Source organism: Gossypium arboreum, chromosome 12 (genome assembly GCF_025698485.1).
Source record: "Gossypium arboreum isolate Shixiya-1 chromosome 12, ASM2569848v2, whole genome shotgun sequence".
In the NCBI taxonomy this organism is placed as follows: Eukaryota; Viridiplantae; Streptophyta; class Magnoliopsida; order Malvales; family Malvaceae; genus Gossypium; species Gossypium arboreum.
Window position 1 is genome coordinate 103,668,206 of NC_069081.1, and position 9,106 is coordinate 103,677,311.

Consider the following 9,106-nt stretch of genomic DNA (forward strand, 5'->3'; position numbering starts at 1 on the left):
ATCGTAAAATAGGACGGGGCTGCTAGTCGACAACTTTTGTTTTTCCCCGGTCCAAATCCAATTTCTTTGGTTCTTGATCTAAACATATTCAAATTAAGCTCATTCAAACATATTTTCATTCAATTCAGTCCAAAAACACATAAATAGGAAAATTACCATTTTACCTCTAATATTTACAATTTTTACAATTTAGTCCCTATTGCACAAAACACAAAATATGCAAAATTTTCAAGGTACCCATGTTTGGCTGAATATTCCTAGTGTTCATACAAGCCCATATATTTCATTTATTTCATATTTTAGTCCCTCAAATTATTATTTTTGCAATTAAGTCTCAATTACTCAAAATCATAAAAAATTCCAATACAAAATATGTTAATCTAAAACATATCTTTCATTTTTCATCATCAAATAACAAAAATCACAAGCTACCAACAATGGCACAACTCAAAATATTCATTAAAATCAAAAATTAAAGCATGGGTCTTGAAGATTTCTAAGCAACGATCTCAAAAACGTAGAAATTATCAAAAACCGAGCTAAACTCATACCTTAATTAAGCTCCAAATTGGCTGAACCCTAGCTTTGTGTTCTTTCTTTTTATTTTGTTTAGTTTCGAAAAAAGAAGAACAATTATAACAAGTATGTAAACTTTATTTTATGTTTTACATTATATGTGTTTTGTTATAATAGTTTATAATGTTAGTTTACATAAATAACCTTAATTAATTCATACCAAAACCTTATAATATAACCCATTACCATCCACCTAATAAGTTATGGGCTATTTACAATATAAATGCCTCAATTTAAAAAGCCACTAACTTTTTGATCCTTATACTTTAAACTATCAAATTTTCTATTTACGCGATTAAGTCCTTTTATTTAATCGGACACCTAAACGACAAAATTAAATAACAAAAATTTCACCGATATAAATTCATACAAAATAAATGCAGAAAATATTTTTTAAATATTTTTCTGACTCGGATTCGTGGTCCCGAAACCACTGTTCCAATTAGGGTCTAAATCGGGTTGCTACACAATAGCCATAAGTCGAATTTGTGCTCATTATCGAGCACCTTAGATGCCACGAGAATCGGTTGTCTGAATCTAAATTTCCGCAATACTCTATCTGACTAGTGCATCTCCACGATAGCATAGTTGACCAATAGGACCTTCACATGCCAAATATTCGGATTTTGAAAAAATTCATCCAGAATTACTATCCGAATTGCCGAATCCTCGTATGGTGTCTATTAAAACTATATAAACATGATAAAAATATTAGTTATATACGTAATACTAAATACTAAATACTAAATACTAAATACTAAATACTAAATACTAAATACTAAAATACTAAATACAAAATGACTATTTTATTATGTATATATATTTTATTTAATACTTACTTGTGCTTCCGACCGATGGTCTAATAATAGAAGCCGTATATCTTCAAGAGATGTGAGTATTCCAACATAACTCACCGAATGATTTCATCTAATTAAATAATTATTATCATACAATTATATTTTAAATCTACATAATAATTGTAAAATTTAATATAAGCTTTACCTCGTTATTAGTGGGAATGTATATGGGTGGTTCACTCGAGTACGAAAAAATGGAAAGTGAAACCGTGCCCATGATTGCAGTAGTGATAGGCATCCTCTGATTTTGGCTTTATTCGGTCGCGTCGCCCCGCACATCTCCTGGTACAATATTGCTAACACGGCAGACCCCCAACTTAATTCACCTGCTGCTCTAAAATCAACGAGTTTCAGCAGCCATCTCAGATGTACACGGTTTCATGACAAGTCTAGCATCAGATAACCTCCAATCATCTAAAGAATGTATGCCCGAGCATATCGTATTCTTTCTAATTTAGTCAAATCATTATCCGACTCCTAAAATGTGTCTCGTAACCAGCCCATCTCGATCCGACCTCAGTTAATATTATCCGAAATAGCACCCAAAAGCTCGTAGCATACGGCTTCCCAATCAGCAAATTGAGTGGACCTGTGACTGCATACCCATCGACCGGCAATCCCAATTGCAATTGTACATCTTCCAGAGTGATAGTACATTCTCCGCATAGAAGATGGAAAGTGTGCGTCTCAGGTCTCCACCTCTCTATCAACGCACTGATTAGTTTTGGGTCCAACTTGCACCCCCGGCCTATCGTGGTCACGTGTCAAAAACCTGCTTCCCGCAGGTAATTCTCTATCAACGGCGATAGAGGACCAGACATATTACAGATATAACATTGCAACATCCGATCTACAGACTGTTATAAAAAATTATAAAATAAATATTAATTAAAATTGTATAAATGAAAAAAAATTAAATATTATTCAAAAATTAATTAAACTTATCACTTGCCATTGTTATTTGATCGACGGAGATGTTTTTCGTATCAAGACGAATTAATTTTTCGGCCATTGCTAACACGATCGAATATTTTTGTAATTTAAAAAATAAAACTAATTCAAAAAAATTTAAACAGAGCTTTTTTGCAAAAATTAAAGAGAGCTTTGAAAAAATTGAGAGAAAATTGAGAGAATTTGGAGAGAATTTGGAGAGAATTTAGAGAGAATTGTGAGAGGACTATTGTGTGAAAAAATGAAAGGGGGAGGGGCCTTTTATGTAACAGCCTAATTTTTAGTGGTGTCGGAACAGTGATTCGAGATCACTAAATCCAAAAAATGAGTAGGAAATGTTATTAATTTAGTGAGTATAAGTTAAATGTGAAGTTAGGAAAAATTTTGAAATAGTGAAATGCACAAAAAATATATATATTAAAATAATTAGAATTGAAAACGAGGTATCGAGATCTCGGGAATTTTAAATCGAGCCATAAAGATTTTTATAAATATTTATGGAGTGTTAATAAGTTAGTATTAAAGTTTAGTCAAGAAATTTTAAAGTCTTGATAGCTAATTGAACAAAAGGACTAAATTGTATCAAATGCAAAATTGTGGGAAATGATTAAATAGCTTAAATGATAAAAGAAAGAGGGTTTAAAAGGCAAATAGACCCAAGGTCTATTTGGGCTGGACGGCAAGAGCATGAAATCACCAAGAAAATAAGAGCAAAATTGCAAAATTGCAAAATTTACTTAATAAAGCTAGGACTAAAGTGGAATTATCTAGATTTCTCTTTATTTTTCTGCATTCTCATCAGCAAAAACACCATGGAAGAGTTTCCTTAAGCTGGTTTTTCATATTTTTACTGCAAGTAAGTTCAATTCTTGATTATTTATTGAAATTTTTGTGTTTTTGTGACTTTTACAACTAGGTCCATTTGTTGAATTCATTAGTTCTTGATTCTATGAAAGAAATTGAAAGTTTATATGAATATGTGCTATAAGTATATGATGATTTGACATATAATTAGAGCTTTAAATTGTTTATATGCTGATTTTATTGAAAGAATTAAATAGAAAGTGAATGTTTGGGACCTAAATTGTAAAAGAGTTTGAAGTTAGAGTTTTATGTGGAAATTCTGAATTTCAATAGTTATGAAATAACTTATAATGTCTAGGAAAAGTATTAATTGAGAAAATTAGTTTAATTGAGGGGTTAATTAAGTAAGGACTGAATTGTATGAACTGTGAAATTTGGGGCAAAATGAAAATCAACATTTTGCACTAAAACAGTTTTGGACAGCAGCAATAGTCTAACTTTGAAAAATATCCAAAAATTGTATAAATCTAATTAGAGGATGAATAAAATATGAAATTAAAGCTTATTGAGTCTAGTTTCTTATAGAAGAAACGGTGTAAGCAATGGAATTGTAAATCATGAGATATAATAAGTTTTGTGAGACAATATCAGAATGATTTCGGGTTCCCCTGTTCTGACTTTGGAAAATCATAAAAAATTGGAGAAAAATAATTAAGGGATTAAATTTATATGTTTAAAATCCTTAAAGAGTTTATTTTCAATAGAAATAAGCGGGAACATCATCCGAATCTCGTACGGTGAGATAATTAATTCTTAGTGAAGAAGGGTCGAAACTGTCAGACAGCAGAATAGGGGAAACTTTAAAGAATAAACTGTACTTATTGGCTAAACCAAAAATTCTGAAAATTTTATGGTAATAAGATAAGTAAGTCTAGTTTTAGGGAAAATTAGTGGATTTTAATTTCGAGTTCTGTAGCTTAAGATATAAAGTGACTATGATGCAAATGGACAGTTTTGAATATACATAAGTAAATAGTGAAATTATTGATAATGTTACTTGTTGCATGTTATATAAATTAAGGATGTGGAATGGAGAGGAGGAAGAGGAAAATATGTATGAATATTCAGCTAGCATGGCTAATTTGTATGTTTTAGGCTCATGGACTAAATTGAATAAAAGTAAAATTTTATGGGCAATTTTGTAAAAAAATGTTAGAAATGACCAATTTGCATGAAATGGATTATTTTATTATTTAAATTACAAAATTGAATGAAATTATTAATTTAGCTCAAGATTAGGGAAAAACATGTTTTAAGGATTAAATTGAAAAGTGTTGAAATTATGGAAAATTCTGACATTTTATAGAATTCATAGGTTGTTATCAATTTGTGTGAGAATAACGGCTGGAAATAAGGATTAAATTGCAATAATTTTATTTTATTTTAACCTAAGGATGAAATCGTCATTAATTTAAAGTTTAGGGGTAAAATGATAATTTTGTTTAGAGCATTAGTTGAATGTATTATAACATGAAATAAATGAAAACGACGATCAAATTTCTTTATAAAGATCCGGATGACTTGAATACGAGACTTGAACGTGGAAAAGAAAAGATATCGGATTAATGAAATATCTGATAAATGAATCGGTAACTCCGGTAATGCTCCGTAACTCTATTCTGGTGACGGATTCGGGTTAGGGGCGTTACATTTTATATATATATATATATATATATATATATATATATATATTTTTTTTTTTTTACCGTTGGAGTTCAAACAGTCAAGTGACCGTTGGAAACAGGATAAAATGCTCCCCTAGGGGCACGTTTTGCTGACACTTTCCCCTAACTTCGCGTTGACGTGGACGCGCTTTCGGGGGAAATAGCCCTTTCATGTAAATAATAAAAAAATCGGCCCATTTTGGTAAATAATGATATAAAAGGGGATTTTTTTAGTAAATTGCCCCTTAATAATTAAGTGTTAACTTCTTTCCTTAGAGAACCTAGGTTCAAATCCCATTCCTACCATTTCTTTTTCTTTTAATTTTCAGCAACTTAAGATAAAATATAAATTGTTGGGGATAAAATTTAATAAGAAATGAGCAGTAGCCCAATGGTTAAGGCGTTGGTACCCTTCCAAACTTAAGTTCAAGCTACTTCCTTCCCTTTTTATTTCATAAATTCACCAAAAACGGCCCAAAACATATCAATATGATTAAGTGCTAAAATAAATAAGAAATGGGCGATAGCCCAATGGTTACTTGAGTTTGAGCCTCTACTTGCTTTCCTTGTTTCATTTTACTTTCAAATTTCAACAAAATCTTATGAAAATTGCAGGTGACGCCCCTATAAACCCAAAGAATTTAACCAATTCTTTCCTAATTAAAATTCATAACTTGCCCTTCCTCAAAATTCTAATAGAATTATAATTCACCATCTTTTTATCTTCTTTTCTTAATTAGAATTTCAATTTGTCGCTTTTCAAATCCTAGTAGAATTTGCCTCCATCTTTCTATTTATTCTCTTTCTCTTTTCTTTACATTGTATTTTCATCCTAATTATTGATAATTATTTTGTTTTCCTAAATCATATCATCCTCTATTCAATTTTTCTTTCTATCGATTTTGTAATGATCGTCAATAACACCCTTAACTTTGCCAAGAATCAGTAAGTACACCTAGTTTCCAATGTTTAGATCCCGAATTTTCTTAATATTTCTATCGACGCTAATATTACGTTTGATTAATTAATCTTTTTCAATTCTTCCCGAATCTTTCAATAATCTTGATAAATCTTGACATCAATCGTTAACTTGTGTATAAATGTAACATCTCATTTTCAGTGGTGTCGGAAATAGTGGTTTTGGGGCCACTAAATCCGACGAGTAAGTTCGAAAATATTATTATTTAATATTTACGAATCAAATATGATTTTTTTTTAAAAAATTTGATTTCATAATTTATGTTATATAAGTGATTTATTAAGTTCAAGTGGTTTTAGAAAATGAGGTATCGGGGTCTTGTTTTTATAAACCGAGCCGTAAATATTTTTATAAATATTTACGGAGTGTCATTAATTAAGGTAGTATTAAAGTTTCGTTAAGAAATTTTAATGTTTCGATGGTTAATTAATTAAAAAGGATCAATTAAAAAAAAGTGTATTGCTGGGACTTCGTTCCCATAAATAGACTCAGTTAATTAGGTTTTGGTTAGGTGAATTTGTATAAATTAAGAGTAATTAGGTATAAGGACTAAATTACATATAGGGTGAAAGCTGAATTATAGATTAAAGAAAAACTAAAAGAGACTAAATAAGCAATTATGCCATTATTCTTTAGGTGAGGCCCATAAGTTAAATATATGTGAATTTAATATATATTATATTAAAATAAGTTTACTTAATATATAAGTATATATATTATATATTATAATAATAATAATAAAACAAACAAAATAAAGAAAGAAAGAAATAGAAATAGAAAGTTTGAAACGAAACAGAGAAGCAAAACGAAAAAAAGAAAAAAGAAAAAGGAGAAAGAAACAGACGAAGGGTTTTAGGGTTTCAAAATTCCAAATTCAATTGGTTAGTCAATTTAATCCTTTTTTTTGTAATTTTTATGTTTTTGGAATTCCGGTGCTAAGTACTACCCGACCCATGTCAAAATTTTAGAAATTAGTGAGTTTTTAAATATTGTTTATGATGAATAATTTGAGTATTAGGATTTAAATTGATAGATTTTCAAGTTAGAAATGAAAAAGGATTGAATTGTAGAATAAATTGTAAAATTTAAATAATAGGGACTAATTTGTGAAAATTCCAAAATTTAGGGAGTTAAATTTAGTTTAAAGTGGAATTTGTATGAAAATATAGGATTAGTTGTAAAGAAATAAAGCTAGTCTCAGTTTAGGGACTAAATTAAAATTTAAGTAAATATTGAGTAAAAATTTAAAATATTAAATATGAGATCGAATTGTGTTGTATTGATGAATTTTAATTGTTTTAATTCCATAATTAACGTTGTACCGGAATCCTCAACTAAAAAGGGAAAAGATAAAGTCGACGAGGAATAGCTCGAAATTTTCAATTTGTATTTCTATAATCCGAATTTAGTTGTTAATTGTTATAATTCAATTTAATGTATATGGTAAGTGTTGAGGTGAGAATTATTGTGTTTTACAATTGAAATTGATTGATTTAGTATGTGATGAATTTATTAAATTTATATCGATTGAATTGGTATATATATTGATTATTTGAATTGAAGTGAATATTGGTTGTATTTGAAAAGTCAATTGAAGTAAATTGGTGTGTTTTGGTTGGATTCGTGTATCCGTCTGAGTCCGAGTCGTGTTAATAGGGGTAAATGAATAATAAAGTTTTATAATTGATATTGAAATGGTATGGTGTGACAAATGGAAGTGAAATAGTGAATTGAAAATAGAATGTGAAATATGTTGCAAATATATGGATTATATGAGTTATATACTCATAAAATGACTATGGAATGGATATTGCAATTGTATAATGAAATGTGAAATAAATTGTGAAAAGCTATTTATATAGCAAGTATGAGAATTGAGATATTTGTGAAACAAACGAAATATGATATGGTTGTTGTAATAATTAAATATTAATATGTTTTTATATTTAAATTGTATATTTGTAATTTCTTATCTTTAAATATTCGGATTATAGAAATACCAATGAGTTTATACTTAACGTACGATTTTATTTTTCGTGCGCAGGTTAGGTACTTAACTTTTGATCGCCAATTCAACATCTAATAACGATCTTGAACTCAAATGTAGTGATGTTTATCCTTTGTGTTGGCATGTACCTAAGGTGTCTAAATAATAGTTATTTTGTGGTTTGATTGTAAATGAGGTTATAAGTTTAATTTTGGTTGGTTTTATACATATAAATATGTGTTTGTTTTTGAAGCCATATTATGGCATGGTAAATTGAATTAAATCTAGATAGGTGCATGTGAATTTAATTCTATGTTTAAGTGCTCATGAACTAGGCAAATTGATTTAGATTTGGTATGTTTATAATTTGGATTAAAATGATGCTTTGATGACTTGTTTTGATGATATGAAATATTTGAAATTTCTGTCTGTTTGATATGTAAACTCTGGTAATGCTCCGTAACCCAGTTCCGGCGAAGGATACAGGTTGGGAGTGTTACAATAAATGTCATTTGAAGGACCTAATTTAGGTGAATCAAATTAGATTTGATCATGAGGAATGTCAATCGGAATCGTGCCTATGATTAAGGTCACACGGTCTGTTACATAGACGTGTGGACAACACGGCCCACCACACAACCATGTGCCCTAGAAACCCTAGTGTAGTTAGTGAACCACACGGCCTAGATCCTCTCACATGGCCTTCCACATGACCGTATCTCCCTTATAAGTTAATTTTTGCATTTGTCACACGTCCACAGTCTAGCCACACAGTTGTGTAACCCTTTCACACGGCCTATAGCCTTCCACACAGCCATGTGACCCCTATTTTAAAAATTTTACAATTTTACCAAAAAATTTATGATATGTTCAGTTTAGTCTCTATATATGTTCTGAATTATTTTTAGAGTTTTTATTTGCTCAATTAAGTCCCTGATATTATGATATTCTGGAATTTGTGATTTAATGGTTGAAGTGTTATGACTATATCGTATGTGAAAGGTATATTACATGCTAGTGTTAGTGTGAAATAGATAATCCATTAGAATTAATTCTGACACCACCCTATTTAATTCCTGTTAATACATGATCACTGCTAGTGTTGATTTATCCTATTACAAAGCATGTCATACTGCATTGCATGGGGTGAGATGATATGTATGGAGGAAGAGTGACAGTTTAATTTGCATAAAATATGGTTTAATCACGAACCAAGTGTTAGTTTGTT